Here is a 16,008-nt window from a genome sequence, read left to right as displayed (position 1 = left end):
GCTTCTGTGTGAGATCTTGTCTGTATACTCTTGCTTCCACCATTTGTCCTAGGGCTCTATCCGTCCATGACTTTTTTTTAAAAATTCTTTTTCTTAATAATTAAGTTTAATTGTAATAACTTTATTATACTTTACCTTCGTTCTTTCTTTCTTTCCTTCCTTCCTTCCCTCCTTTAGACAACGAATCACCCCAAATTGAGGAGGTGGTCTCAGGGAGCAGGATTTATGATTTTTCCCCCTTTACCTCTTTTTGTGAAGGTGTATGTGTATGCTTCTGTGTAAGATTTTCTCTGTATAGCTTTGCTTCCAACATTTGTCCTAAGGTTCTATCCGTCCCTTTTTTTTTTTCTAAATATTTTTTAATTCAATAACTATATTATACTTTATTTTATTTTTACTGTATCATCTTTCTTTCTGGCTTTTTTCCTTCTTTCCCTCCTTCCTTCCTTCCTCCCTCCCTCCCTCCCTCCTTTCTTTCCTTCTTTGCTTCTTTCTTCCTTCCTTCCTTTCCTCCTTTCCTTCCTTCTTTACTCATACTTCTACTAATTCTCCCTACTTTTTCTCCCTTTTATTCTGAGCTGTGTGGATGAAAGGCTCTTGGTGCTCCAGCCAGGAGTCAGGGCTCTGCCTCTGAGGTAGGAGAGCCAACTTCAGGACACTGGTCAACAAGAGACCTCCCAGCTCCACATAATATTAAACGGTGGAAATATCCCAGAGACCTCCATCTTAACACCAGCACCCAGCTTCACTCAACGACCAGCAAGCCACAGTGCTGGACAACCTATGCCAAACAACTAGCAAAACAGGAACACAACCCCACCCATTAGCAGAGAGGCTGCCTAAAATCATAATAAGGCCACAGACACCCCAAAACACACCACCAGACGTGAACCTGCCCACTAGAGAGACAAGATCCAGCCTCATCCAGCACAACACAGGCACTAGTCCCCTCCACCAGGAAGCCTACACAACCCACTGAAACAACCTTAGCCACTGGAGACAGACATCAAAAACAACGGGAACTACGAAAGTGCAGCCTGCAAAAAGGAGACCCCAAACACAGTAAGATAAGCAAAATGAGAAGACAGAAAAACACACAGCAGATGAAGGAGCAAGATAAAAACCCACCAGACCTCACAAATGAAGAGGAAATAGGCAATCTACCTGAAAAAGAATTCAGAATAATGATAGTAAGGATGATCCGAAATCTTGGAAGTAGAATGGACAAAATGCAAGAAACAGTTAACAAGGACCTACAAGAACTAAAGATGAAACAAGCAACGATGAACAATGCAATAAATGAAATTAAAATCACTCTAGATAGGATCAATAGCAGAATAACTGAGGCAGAAGAACGGATAAGTGACCTGGAAGATAAAGTAGTGGAAATAACTACTGCAGAGCAGAATAAAGAAAAAAGAATGAAAAGAACTGAGGACAGTCTCAGAGACCTCTGGGACAACATGAAACGCACCAACATTCGAATTATAGGGGTTCCAGAAGAAGAAGAAAGAAAGAAAGGGACTGAGAAAATATTTGAAGAGATTATAGTTGAAAACTTCCCTAATATGGGAAAGGAAATAGTTAATCAAGTCCAGGAAGCACAGAGGGTCCCATACAGGATAAATACAAGGAGAACACGCCAAGACACATATTAATCAAACTGTCAAAAATTAAATACAAAGAAAGCATATTAAAAGCAGCAAGGGAAAAACAACAAATAACACACAAGGGAATCCCCATAAGGTTAACAGCTGATCTCTCAGCAGAAACCCTACAAGCCAGAAGGGAGTGGCAGGACATACTGAAAGTGATGAAGGAGAATAGCCTGCAACCAAGACTACTCTACCCAGCAAGGATCTCATTCACATTTGATGGAGAAATTAAAACCTTTACAGACAAGCAAAAGCTGAGAGAGTTCAGCACCACCAAACCAGCTTTACAACAAATGCTAAAGGAACTTCTCTAGACACGAAACACAAGAGAAGGAAATGACCTACAGTAGCGAACCCAAAACAATATATAAAATGGAAATAGGAACATACATATCGATAATTACCTTAAATGTAAATGGACTAAATGCTCCCACCAAAAGACACAGATTGGCTGAATGGATACAAAAACAAGACCCTTATATATGCTGTCTACAAGAGACCCACTTCAGAACTAGAGACACATACAGACTGAAAGTAAGGGGATGGAAAAAGATATTCCATGCAAATGGAAACCAAAAGAAAGCTGGAGTAGCAATTCTCATATCAGACAAAATAGACTTTAAAATAAGGACTATTAAAAGGGACAAAGAAGGACACTACATAATGATCAAGGGATCGATCCAAGAAGAAGATATAACAATTGTAAATATTTATGCACCCAACATAGGAGCACCTCAATACATAAGGCAAATACTAACAACCATAAAAGGGGAGATCAACAGTAACACATTCATAGTAGGGGACTTTAACACCCCACTTTCACCCATGGACAGATCATCCAAAATGAAAATAAATAAGGAAACACAAGCTTTAAATGATACATTAAACAAGATGGACTTAATTGATATTTATAGGACACTCCATCCAAAAACAACAGAATACACATTTTTCTCAAGTGCTCATGGAACATTCTCCAGGATAGATCATATCTTGGGTCACAAATCAAGCCTTGGTAAATTTAAGAAAACTGAAATTGTATCAAGTATCTTTTCCGACCACAACGCCATGAGACTAGATATCAATTACAGGAAAAGATCTGTAAAAAATACAAACACATGGAGGCTAAACAATACACTACTTAATAATGAAGTGATCACTGAAGAAATCAAAGAGGAAATAAAAAAATACCTAGAAACAAATGACAATGGAGACACAACGACCCAAAACCTTGGGATGCAGCAAAAGCAGTTCTAAGGGGGAAGTTTATAGCAATACAAGCCCACCTTAAGAAGCAGGAAACATCTCGAATAAACAACCTAACCTTGCACCTCAAGCAATTAGAGAAAGAAGAACAAAAAAACCCCAAAGCTAGCAGAAGGAAAGAAATCATAAAAATCAGATCAGAAATAAATGAAAAAGAAATGAAGGAAATGATAGCAAAGATCAATAAAACTAAAAGCTGGTTCTTTGAGAAGATAAACAAAATAGATAAACCACTAGCCAGATTCATCAAGAAAAAAAGGGAGAAGACTCAAATCAATAGAATTAGAAATGAAAAAGGAGAAGTAACAACTGACACTGCAGAAATAAAAAAAATCATGAGAGATTACTACAAGCAACTCTATGCCAATAAAATGGACAATCTGGAAGAAATGGACAAATTCTTAGAAATGCACAACCCTCCAAGACTGAATCAGGAAGAAATAGAAAATATGAACAGACCAATCACAAGCACTGAAATTGAAACTGTGATTAAAAACCTTCCAACAAACAAAAGCCCAGGACCAGATGGCTTCACAGGTGAATTCTATCAAACGTTTAGAGAAGAGCTAACACCTATTCTTCTCAAACTCTTCCAAAATATAGCAGAGGGAGGAACACTCCCAAATTCCTTCTACGAAGCCACCATCACCTTGATACCAAAACCAGACAAGGATGTCACAAAGAAAGAAAACTACAGGCCAATATCACTGATGAACATAGATGCAAAAATCCTCAACAAAATACTAGCAAACAGAATCCAAAAGCACATTAAAAGGATCATACACCATGATCAAGTGGGGTTTATTCCAGGAATGCAAGGATTCTTCAATATACGCAAATCTATCAATGTGATAAACCATATTAACAAATTGAAGGAGAAAAACCATATGATCATCTCAACAGATGCAGAGAAAGCTTTCGACAAAATTCAACACCCATTTATGATAAAAACCCTCCAGAAAGTAGGCATAGAGGGAACTTTCCTAAACATAATAAAAGCCATATATGACAAGCCCACAGCAAACATCATCCTCAATGGTGAAAAACTGAAAGCATTTCCACTAAGATCAGGAACAAGACAAGGTTGCCCACTCTCACCACTCTTATTCAACATAGTTTTGGAAGTTTTAGCCACAGCAATCAGAGAAGAAAAGGAAATAAAAGGAATCCAAATCGGAAAAGAAGAAGTAAAGCTGTCACTGTTTGCAGATGACATGATACTATACATAGAGAATCCTAAAGATGCTACCAGAAAACTACTAGAGCTAATCAATGAATTTGGTAAAGTAGCAGGATACAAAATTAATGCACAGAAATCTCTGGCATTCCTATATACTAATGATGAAATATCTGAAAGTGAAATCAAGAAAACACTCCCATTTACCATTGCAACAAAAAGAATAAAATATCTAGGAATAAACCTACCTAAGGATACGAAAGACCTGTATGCAGAAAATTATAAGACACTGATGAAAGAAATTAAAGATGATACAAATAGATGGAGAGATATACCATGTTCTTGGATGGGAAGAATCAACATTGTGAAAATGACTCTACTACCCAAAGCAATCTACAGATTCAATGCAATCCCTATCAAACTACCACTGGCATTTTTCACAGAACTAGAACAAAAAATTTCGCAATTTGTATGGAAACACAAAAGACCCCGAATAGCCAAAGCAATCTTGAGAACGAAAAAAGGAGCTGGAGGAATAAGGCTCCCTGACTTCAGACTATATTACAAAGCAACAGTAATCAAGACAGTATGGTACTGGCACAAAAACAGAAAGATAGATCAGTGGAACAGGATAGAAAGCCCAGAGATAAACCCACGCACATATGGACACCTTATCTTTGATAAAGGAGGCAGGAATGTACAGTGGAGAAAGGACAGCCTCTTCAATAAATGGTGCTGGGTAAACTGGACAGGTACATGTAAAAGTATGAGATTAGATCACTCCCTAACACCATACACAAAAATAAGCTCAAAATGGATTAAAGACCTAAATGTAAGGCCAGAAACTATCAAACTCTTAGAAGAAAACATAGGAAGAACACTCTATGACATAAATCACAGCAAGATCCTTTCTGACCCACCTCCTAGAGTAATGGAAATAAAAACAAAAATAAACAAATGGGACCTAATGAAACTTCAAAGCTTTTGCACAGCAAAGGAAACCATAACCAAGACCAAAAGACAACCCTCAGAATGGGAGAAAACATTTGCAAATGAAGCAACTGACAAAGGATTAATCTCCAAAATTTACAAGCAGCTCATGCAGCTCAATAACAAAAAAACAAACAACCCCATCCAAAAATGGGCAGAAGACCTAAATAGACATTTCTCCAAAGAAGATATACAGAATGCCAACAAACACATGAAAGAATGCTCAACATCATTAATCATTAGAGAAATGCAAATCAAAACTACAATGAGATATCATCTCACACCAGTCAGAATGGCCATCATCAAAAAATCTAGAAACAATAAATGCTGGAGAGGGTGTGGAGAAAAGGGGACACTCTTGCACTGCTGGTGGGAATGTGAATTGGTTCAGCCACTGTGGAGAACAGTATGGAGGTTCCTTAAAAAACTACAAATAGAATTACCATATGACCCAGCAATCCCACTACTTGGCATATACCCTGAGAAAACCAAAATTCAAAAAGAGTCATGTACCAAAATGTTCATTGCAGCTCTATTTACAATAGCCAGGACATGGAAACAACCTAAGCGCCCATCATCGGATGAATGGATAAAGAAGACGTGGCACATATACACAATGGAATATTACTCAGCCTTAAAAAGAAATGAAATTGAGCTATTTGTAATGAGATGGATAGACCTAGAGTCTGTCATACAGAGTGAAGTAAGTCAGAAAGAAAAAGACAAATACCGTATGCTAACACATATATATGGAATTTAAGGGAAAAAAATGTCATGAAGAACCTAGGGGTAAGATAGGAATAAAGACGCAGACCTACTGGAGAACGGACTTGAGGATATGGGGAGGGGGAAGGGTGAGTTTTGACAGGGCGAGAGAGAGTCATGGACATATACACACTAACAAACGTAGTAAGGTAGATAGCTGGGGGGAAGCAGCCGCAAGGCACAGGGATATTAGCTCGGTGCTTTGTGACAGCCTGGAAGGGTGGGGTGGGGAGAGTGGGAGGGAGGGAGACGCAAGAGGGAAGACATATGGGAACATATGTATATGTATAGCTGATTCACTTTGTTATAAAGCAGAAACTAACACACCATTGTAAAGCAATTATACCCCAATAAAGATGTTTAAAAAAAAAAAAAAGAAAGAAGCAAAGGAACCACTCCCAGTTAAAAGACCAAGTGAATTCCGCTTAAAGATAAAACAATGAAATAGATTTCTTCAGTCTAATATACACTGAGTTCAAAAAGGAGGTTATGAAAATACTGAAGAAATTAAGAAAGACTATGGACAGAAATTCAGATTACTGCAAAAAGGAACTAGAAACTACAAGGAGCCAAGAAAACTTAGAAATTTTATTTGCAGAGATGAAAGCTGAGCTAAAGGCAATAAATAGCAGAATGAATAATGCAGAAGAACGAATGAGTGATCTGGAAGACAGAATAATGGAAATCACTCAATCAGAACAGCAGACAGAATGCCAAATTGAAAAAAAACATGAAATCAATTAAAAAAAAACTATGGAATAATATAAAGTGTGCCAATCTACACATAACAGGGATTCCAGAAGGAGAAGAAAGAGAAAAGGGTATTGAAAATGTATTTGAAGAAATTATGGCTGAAAACTTCCCAAATTTAAAGAAGGAAACAAATATTCAGATACAGGAAGCAGAGAGTCCCAAACAAGATAAACCCAAAATGATCTACACCAAGACATACTATCATCAAAACAGAAAAAGTTAAAGAGAGAATTCTAAAGGCAGCAAAACAAAAACAAAGAGTTAATTACAAGGGAACCCCCAAAAGGCTATCAGCTGATTTCTCTACAGAAACACCGCAGGCCAGAAGGGAGTGGCAAAATATATTCACAGTCTTAAAAGGGTAAAAACTGCAACCTAGAATACTCTACCCAGCAAGGTTATGTAGATTGGAAGAGGCACTTCCCTGGTGGTTCAGTGGTTAAGACTTTGCCTTCCAATGCAGGGAGTTTGAGTTTGATCCCTGGTCAGGGAGCTAAGATCCCACATGCCTTGAGGCCAAAACACCAAAGCACAAAACAGAGCAATATTGTAACAAATTCAATAAAAGACTTTGAAAATAGTCCACATCAAAATAAAAAATCTTAAAAAAAAAGAATAGAAGGAGAAATAAAGAATTTCTCAGACAAGCGATAACTAAAAGAATACAGCAATACTAAACTTATCATAAAATAAATATTGAAAGGTCTCCTCTAAATAGAAAAGAAGCAAGAAGATATAGGAAAGAGGAAATCACAATTAGAAAGTAAATCACTTAAATAAGCCAGCATAGAGATAAAAAAAAATCTATTTGTGAAAGTGAGGATAAACACAAGGAACAGCAAAAGGGTAAAAATTAAGATGTAAAAGAGGACGTCAAAATTATAAAATGTGGGGGAGAAGAGTGAGAAAATATAGATTCTTTTCCAAGAATGTGTTTGAGCCTATATGACTATCAGTCAAAAGCAAGCAGATACAGGAAGGGGTTAACATACTTCAAAACCAAGGTAACAAAAAATCAAAAGCATACAATAGATTGACAAAAACCAAAAAGAAGAGAACACAGCATAAAATAAAGGAAATCATAAAACCACAGAAAGAAAAAGAACCAAAGAAGAAATACAGAATCAACTGGAAAACAAGGTTTAAAATGGCAATAAATGCATATTTATCAATAATTACCTTAAATGGCAATGGACTAAATGCTCCAATCAAAAGACACAGAGTGGAAAACTGCATAAAAAAACAAGAGCCTACAACATGCTTCCTACAAGAGATTCACTTTAAGGCAAAGGCCACACATAGATTGAAACTGAGGGGATGTTAAAAGGTATTTCATGCAAATGGAAATGACAACAAAGTGGCGATCACAATACTCATGAGAAAAAGTAGACTTTAAAACAAAGGCTATATGGAAAGATAAAGAAGGACAGTATATAATGATAAAAGGATCAATACAAGGAGAGGATATTACACTCGTCAACATATGCACCCAGTATGGGAGCACCTAAATATATAAAACAAATCCAGACATAAAGGGAGAAACTGACAGGAATACAATAATAGTAGGAGACCTGAACACCCCACTCACATCAATGGACAGATCTTCTAGACAGAAAATCAATAAGGCAACAGAGATCCTAAATGATACAATAGAGCAGTTAGACTTAATTGATATCTTCAGGACAGTTTATTCAAAAAAAACAGAATACACATTCTTTTCAAGTGCACATGGAAGATTCTCTAGAATTGAGACACATACTAGGGCACAAAACAAACCTCAACAAATTTAAGAGTATAGAAATTATTTCAAGCATCTTGTCTGACCACAACAGTATGAAACTAGAAATCAAGTACAGAAAAAGAAAAAAGAAAAAAAAATTACATGGAGACTAAACAACATGCTACTAAAAATAGTGGGTCAATGAGGAAATCAAAAAGAAAATTTAAAAATACCTTGAGACAAATGACAATGAAAACACCATACAAAATCTACAGGATGCAGCAAAAGTAGTTCTAAGAGGGAAGATCATAGTAATACAGGCGTTCCTCAAGAAGACAAGAAAAATCTCAAATAAACAACCTAACTCATGACCTAAAAGAATTAGAAAATGAAAAACAAACAAAACCTAAAGTCAGCAGAAGGAAGGAAGTAATAAAGATCAGAGAGGAAGCAAAGAGAGATTAAAAAAACAATAGAAAAAAATCAATAAAACCAAGAGCTGATTCTTTGAAAAGATAAACAAAATTGACAAACATTTGGCCAGGTTCACCAAGAAGAAAAGAGAGAGAACCCAAATAAAGAAAATCAAAAAAGAAAATTAGAAATATCAACCAATACTGCAGAAATACAAAAAACCATAAGAGAATACTGTGACCAATTATATGCCAACAAATTCAACAACTTAGAAGAAACAAACAACTTTCTAGAAACATACAGTCCCCAAAATTGAATCAAGAACAAATAGATAATTTGACCAGACGGATCACTAAAAGTGAAATAGAATCTGTAAAAAAAAAAAAGAGAGAGAGAGAGAGAGAGAGAGATGATTCAAAGAAATGGAAAGATATCCCATGCTCTTGGATTGGAAGAATTAATATTGTTAAAATGGCCACACTACAGAAAGCAAACTACACACTTAATGTGATCCCTATCAAATTACCCATGACATTTTTCACAGAGCTAAAACAAATAATTCTAAAATTTATGTGGAAATATAAAAGACCCAGAATTGTCAAAGCAATCCTGAAGAAAAGGAACAAAGCAGGAGGCATAACCTTCCCAGATTTCAGACAATACTACAAACCTACAGTAATCAAAACAGTGTGGTATTGGCACAAAAACAAACATATGGATCAATGGAACAGAATAGGGAGCCCAGAAATAAACCCACATATGTACGGACAATTTAGCTTCAACAAAGGAGGCAAGAATATACAATGGGCAAAAGACAGTCTCTTCAGTAAGTGGTGCTGGGTAAGTTGGACAGCTGCATGTAAATCAATGAAATTAGAACACACCCTCACACCATGCACAAAAATAAACTCAAAATGGCCTACAGACTTAAAACGAAGACATGACACCATAAAGCTCCTAGAAGAGATCACAGGCAAAACATTCTCTGACACAAATTTTACCAGTGTTTTCTTAGGTTAGTCTCCCAAGACAATAGAAATAAAAACAAAAATAAATAAATGGGACCTAATCAAACTTACAAGCTTTTGCACAGCCAAGAAAACCATAAACAAAACAAAAAGATAACCTACAGAATGGGAGAAAATATTTGCTAATGATACGACTGACATGGGCTTAATTTCCAAAATATATAAACAGCTCATACAACTCAACAACAACAAAAAATTCAAGCAACCCAATCAAAAAATGGGCAGAAGACCTAAATAGACGTTTCTCCAAAGAAGACATACAGATGACTAGAAGGCACATGAAAAGATGCTCAACATCGCTAATTATTAGAGAAATGCAAACCAAAACTACAGTGAGGTACCACCTCACACCAGTCATCATTAAAAACTCTACAAATAACAAATGCTGGAGAGGGTATGGAGAAAAGGGAAACCTCCTACACTGTTGGTGGGAATGTAAATTGGTGCAACCACTATGGAAAACAGTATGGAGGTTCCTCAAATAACTAAAAATAGAATTACTATATAATCCAGCAATCCCACTCCTGGGCATATATCCAGCCAAAACTGTAACTCAAAAATATACATGTACCCCTATGTTCACAGTAGCACTATTCACAGTAGGCAAGACATGAAAACAACCTACATGTCCATCAAAAGATAAACGGATAAAGAACATGTAGGATATATATACAATGGAATTCTACTCGGTCATAAAAAAGAATGAAATAATGCCACTTGCAGAGGCATGGAGGCAACTAGAGATTATCATACTAAGTGAAGTAAGTCAGAAAGAGAAAGACAAATACCATATGATATCATTTACATGTGGAATCTAAAATAAGACACAAATGAACCTATCTATGAAACAGAAACAGACTCACATAGAGAACAGACCTGCAGTTGGAAAAGTGGAGGGGCAGTGGGAAGGCATGGACTGGGAGTTTGGGGTTAGTAGATGCAAACTATTATATATAAAATGGATAAACAAAAAAGCCCTGCTGTATAGCACAGGGAACTATATTCAATATCCTGAGATAAAGCAAATGGAAAAGAATGTATATATAGGTATAACTGAATCACTTTGCAGTACCGCAGAAATTAACACAACATTGTAAATAAACTATACTTCAATAAAAATATATATATTTCTACTTTTAAAATTTTGATTCACAATACCACCAAAAAGAATAAAATACTTCAGAAGAAATTTAACAAAATAAGTGTAAGGCTTATAAATTGACAATAATAAAACACTGAGGAGATTACTAAAGATGATCTAAATATACAGGGAGACATTTCTGATTCATGACTGAAGTCATGTTCATGATTGAAAGACTGAATATTGTCAAAATAGCAATAATTCCCAAATTGAGCTATACAAGAATCCAGCAGGCATTCACAGAAATTGACAAACTGATACTAAAATTCATGGGGAAATGCAAAGGACCTAGAATTGTATTGACAGCTTTTAAAAACAACAAAGTTGAACACTACTCCGTTTCAAATCTTACTCAAAAGATACAATAACCAAGACAGTGTGCTATTGGCACATGAATAGTCATACAAGAGGTCAATGGAACACAATTATGAGTCAAAACTATTTACACTTATGGTCAAATTATTATATTTACACTTATGGTCAAATTATTTCTGACAAAAGTGCCAAGACAATTAAATGTAAAAGGCATAGTCTTCTTAACAATTGAATATTCACATTCAAAAAGAAACTTAAACTATTAGTTCACACTATACCCGCACACAAAAACACAAATTGGATCAAAGGCCTGGATGTAAAAATTAAACTATCCATTTCTTCAAAACAAGGTGGCGGGGGCAGGGGATCATTAAGACCTTGGTTGGGCAGAAGGTTCTTAGATACAACACCAAATTTACAATCCATTTTTTTAAACTTGGCATTTTGAAAGTCATCAAAAATTTAAACACATGCACATCAAAAGTCAGCAATAAAAATTTTTGAAATACACCTAAAACTAATATAATGTTATATGTCAATTATATCTCAGTGAAACAATGGAGGAAAGTACATACAATGGGAGAAAATATGTGCAATCACATATCAGGTAAAGGACTTGTATCCAGAATATATAAAGAACTTTTACAACTCAAAAATAAGGCAAATGATAGAATTTTTAAATGAACAAAACATTTGAATAGATATTTAAACATAAAAACTACACAACATAGGCTTAGCTAATACACCAATGAGAAGATATTCAATAGCATTAGTCATTAGAGAAATGCAAGTTAAAGCCACGATGACACACCAAAACACACTCGCGAAAATGGCTATAATCAAAAAAGACAGATGATACCAAGTGCTAGTGAGAATGAGGAAAGAGTGAAACCCACATGCATTGCTTGTGAGAACGTCAAACTGTACAGCCATTTTGGAAAACCATTCCATGGGTTTACTTTTAAATGGAACATAAACTTGCCGTTTGACCCAAAAATTCCATTCCTTGGAATCTATGCAAGAGACCTGAAAACATATTTCCCCACACAGACATGTATAGGAGTGTTCATAGCAGCATTACTCATAATAGCCCCCAAATGGAATAATCCAAATGTCCAAATACTCATGAATGTACAAATAAACGTGGTATTTCCATACAATAGACACTACTCCTCAAGTAAAATGAAAGAACACCATTTATGATTAAAACCCTCCAGAAAGTAGGCATAGAGGGAACTTTTCTCAACATAATAAAGGCCATATATGACAAACCCACAGCCAACATACATCGTCCTCAATGGTGAAAAACTGAAAGCATTTCCACTAAGATCAGGAACAAGACAAGGTTGCCCACTCTCACCACTATTATTCAACATAGTTTTGGAAGTTCTAGCCACAGCAATCAGAGAAGAAAAACAAAGAAAAGGAATCCAAATTGGAGAAGAAGAAGTAAATCTGTCACTGTTTAAAGATGGCATGATACTATACATAGAGAATCCTAAAGGTGCTACCAGAAAACTACCAGAGCTAATCAATGAATTTGGTAAAGTAGCAGGATACAAAATTAATGCACAGAAATCTCTGGCATACCGATACACTAATGATGAAAAATCTGAAAGTGAAATTAAGAAAAAAATCCCATTTACCATTTCAACAAAAAGAATAAAATATCTAGGAATAAACCTACCTAAGGAGACAAAAGACCTGTATGCAGAAAATTATAAGACACTGATGAAAGAATTTAAAGATGATACGAATAGATGGAGAGATATACCATGTTCTTGAATTGGGAGAATCAACATTGTGAAAATGATTATACTACCCAAAGCAATCTACAGACTCAATGAAATCCCTATGAAACTACCAAAGGCATTTTTTACAGAACTGGAAGAAAAAATTTCACAATTTGTATGGAAACACAAAAGGCCCCGAATAGCCAAAGCAATCTTGTGAAAGAAAAACGGAGCTGGAGCAATCAGGCTCCCAGACTTCAGACTAAACTACAAAGCTACAGTAATTGAGACAGTATGGTACTGGCACAAAAAGAAATATAGATCAATGGAACAGGATAGAAAGCCCAGAGATAAACCCACACACATATGGTCACCTTATCGTTGATAAAGGAGGCAAGAATATAGAGTGGAGAAAAGACAGACTCTTCAATGAGTGGTGCTGGGAAAACTGGACAGGTACATGTAAAAATATCAAATTAGAACACTCCCTAACACCATACACAAAAATAAGCTCAAAATGGATTAAAGACCTAAATGTAAGGCCAGACACCATCAAACTCTTAGAGGAAAACATAGGCAGAACATTCTATGACATAAATCACAGCAAGATCCTTTTTGACCCACCTCCTAGAGAAATGGAAATAAAAACAAAAATAAACAAATGGGACCTAATGAAACTTCAAAGCTTTTGCACAGCCAAGGAAACCATAAACAAGATGAAAAGACAACCTTCAGAATGGGAGAAAATATTTACAAATGACAAAGGATTAATCTTCAAAACATACAAGGAACTCATGTAGCTCAATATGTAAAAAACAAACAACCCAATCCAAAAATGGGCAGAAGACCTAAATAGACATTTCTCCAAAGAAGATATACAGATCGCCAACAAACATGAAAGAATGCTCAACATCATTAATCATCTGAGAAATGCAAATCAAAACTACAATGAGATATCACTTCACACCATTCAGAATGGCCATCATCAAAAAATCTACAAACAATAAATGCTAGAGAGGGTGTGGAGAAAAGGTAACCCCCTTGCACTGTTGGTGGGAATGTAAATTGATACCGCCACTATGGAGAACAGTATGAAGGTTCCTTAAAAAAACTACAAATAGAACTACCATATGACACAGCAATCCCACTACTGGTCATATACCCTGAGAAAACCATAATTCAATAAGAGTCATGTACCAAAATGTTCATTGCAGCTCTATTTACAATAGTCAGGACATGGAAGCAACCTAATTGTCCATCAACAGATGAATGGATAAAGAAGATGTGGCACATATGTACAATGGAATATTACTCAGCCATAAAACGGAACAAAACTGAGTTATTTGTAGTGAGGTGGATGGACTTAGAGACTGTCATACAGAGTGAAGTAAGTCAGAAATGAAAAATAAATACCGTATGCTAACACATATATATGGAATCGAAGGGAAAAAAAAGGTCATGAAGTACCTAGGGGTAAGACGGGAATAAAGACACAAACCTACTAGAGCATGGACTTGAGGATATGGGGAGGGGGAAGGGTAAGCTGTGACAAAGTGAGAGAGTGTCATGGACATATATACACTACCAAACGTATAATAGATAGCTAGTGGGAAGCAGCTGCATAGCACAGGGAGATCAGCTCAGTGGTTTGTGACCACCTAGAGGGGTGGGATAGGGAGGGTGAGAGGGAGGGATATGCAAGAGGGAAGAGATATGAGAACATATGTACATGTATAACTGATTCACTTTGTTATACAGCACAAACTAACACGCCATTGTAAAGCAATTATACTCCAATAAAGAGGTTAAAAAAAAGAAATAAAACTTTCAGATGGTAAGCCACTGGAAAAAAAAAATGGTCAGAAGAACATAGGGGCAAGACGGGAATAAAGATGCAGACCTACTAGAGAATGGACTAGAGGATACAGGGAGGGGGAAGGGTAAGCTGGGACAAAGTGAGAGAGTGGCATGGACATATATACACTACCAAACTTAAAATAGCTAGCTAGTGGGAAGCAGCTGCGTAGCACAGGGAGATCAGCTCGGTGCTTTGTGACCACCTAGAGGGGTGGGATAGGGAGGGTGGGAGGGAGGGAGATGCAAGAGGGAAGAGATATGGGGACTTATGTATAACTGATTCACTCTGTTATAAAGCAGAAGCTAACACACCATTTTAAAGCAATTGTACTCTAATAAAGAGGTTAAAAAATTTAAAAATTAAAATAAAAATGAAAGAGCAATGTATACAACATGATACAACATGGATAAAACATGGATAATAGCTACTACAACAGGAATAAACTACCAAAACACTATATTAACTGAAACAAGCCAGATGCAAAAGACTACACACTGGATGATTCATTTCTATGAAATATTCAGTAAAAAGGCTAATTTATAGACACAGAGGCAATCAGCGATTATCTTGATGTGGGGTTTTGAGAAAGGATTTAATGCAAGCAGGCATAAGGGAACATTCTGAGGTAATGAAGATGTTCTAAAACTGGCTGTGGTGATGATTACCCAACTCCATAACTTTATTAATAAGCATTAAATTGAAGAAATAAAAATTTACATCACCGGTAAGGAACAAATGGATACGATGTGTCTCCAGAGAAAGACACAGGATCACTTATTAGTATTCAAGGCAAAAATATTTATATAATTTTATTCTTATCATGAGGAAACATCAGAGAATCTCAAATTGAAGAACACTAAGAAATAACTACCTATAATTTTCAAAAATATTAATGGCTTGAAAAACAACAGAAGGCTAAGGAACTATTCCAGATAAAAGTAAACTAAGGAGACACGACACCTGAAAGAAATGCATGATCCTGACCTGCATCTTACAGGCAAAAAAAAAAAAAGAAAAAAAGGCTGGTGGCTAATTGGATGAAAGTACACCAAAGGTACAAACTTCCACTTATAAGATAAATAAGTACTAGGATTTAATGTATAGCACAGTAACTATAATTAATACTGATGTGTGTTATACATTAGAGTTGTGAGACTAAATCTAAAGAGTTCTCATCACAAGAAAAAAAAATTTTT

The sequence above is a fragment of the Phocoena sinus genome, chromosome 4, assembly GCF_008692025.1.
Source record: "Phocoena sinus isolate mPhoSin1 chromosome 4, mPhoSin1.pri, whole genome shotgun sequence".
Lineage (NCBI taxonomy): Eukaryota > Metazoa > Chordata > Mammalia > Artiodactyla > Phocoenidae > Phocoena > Phocoena sinus.
The sequence above is the reverse complement of the archived record's forward strand: the minus strand, read 5'-3'. Positions refer to the sequence as shown.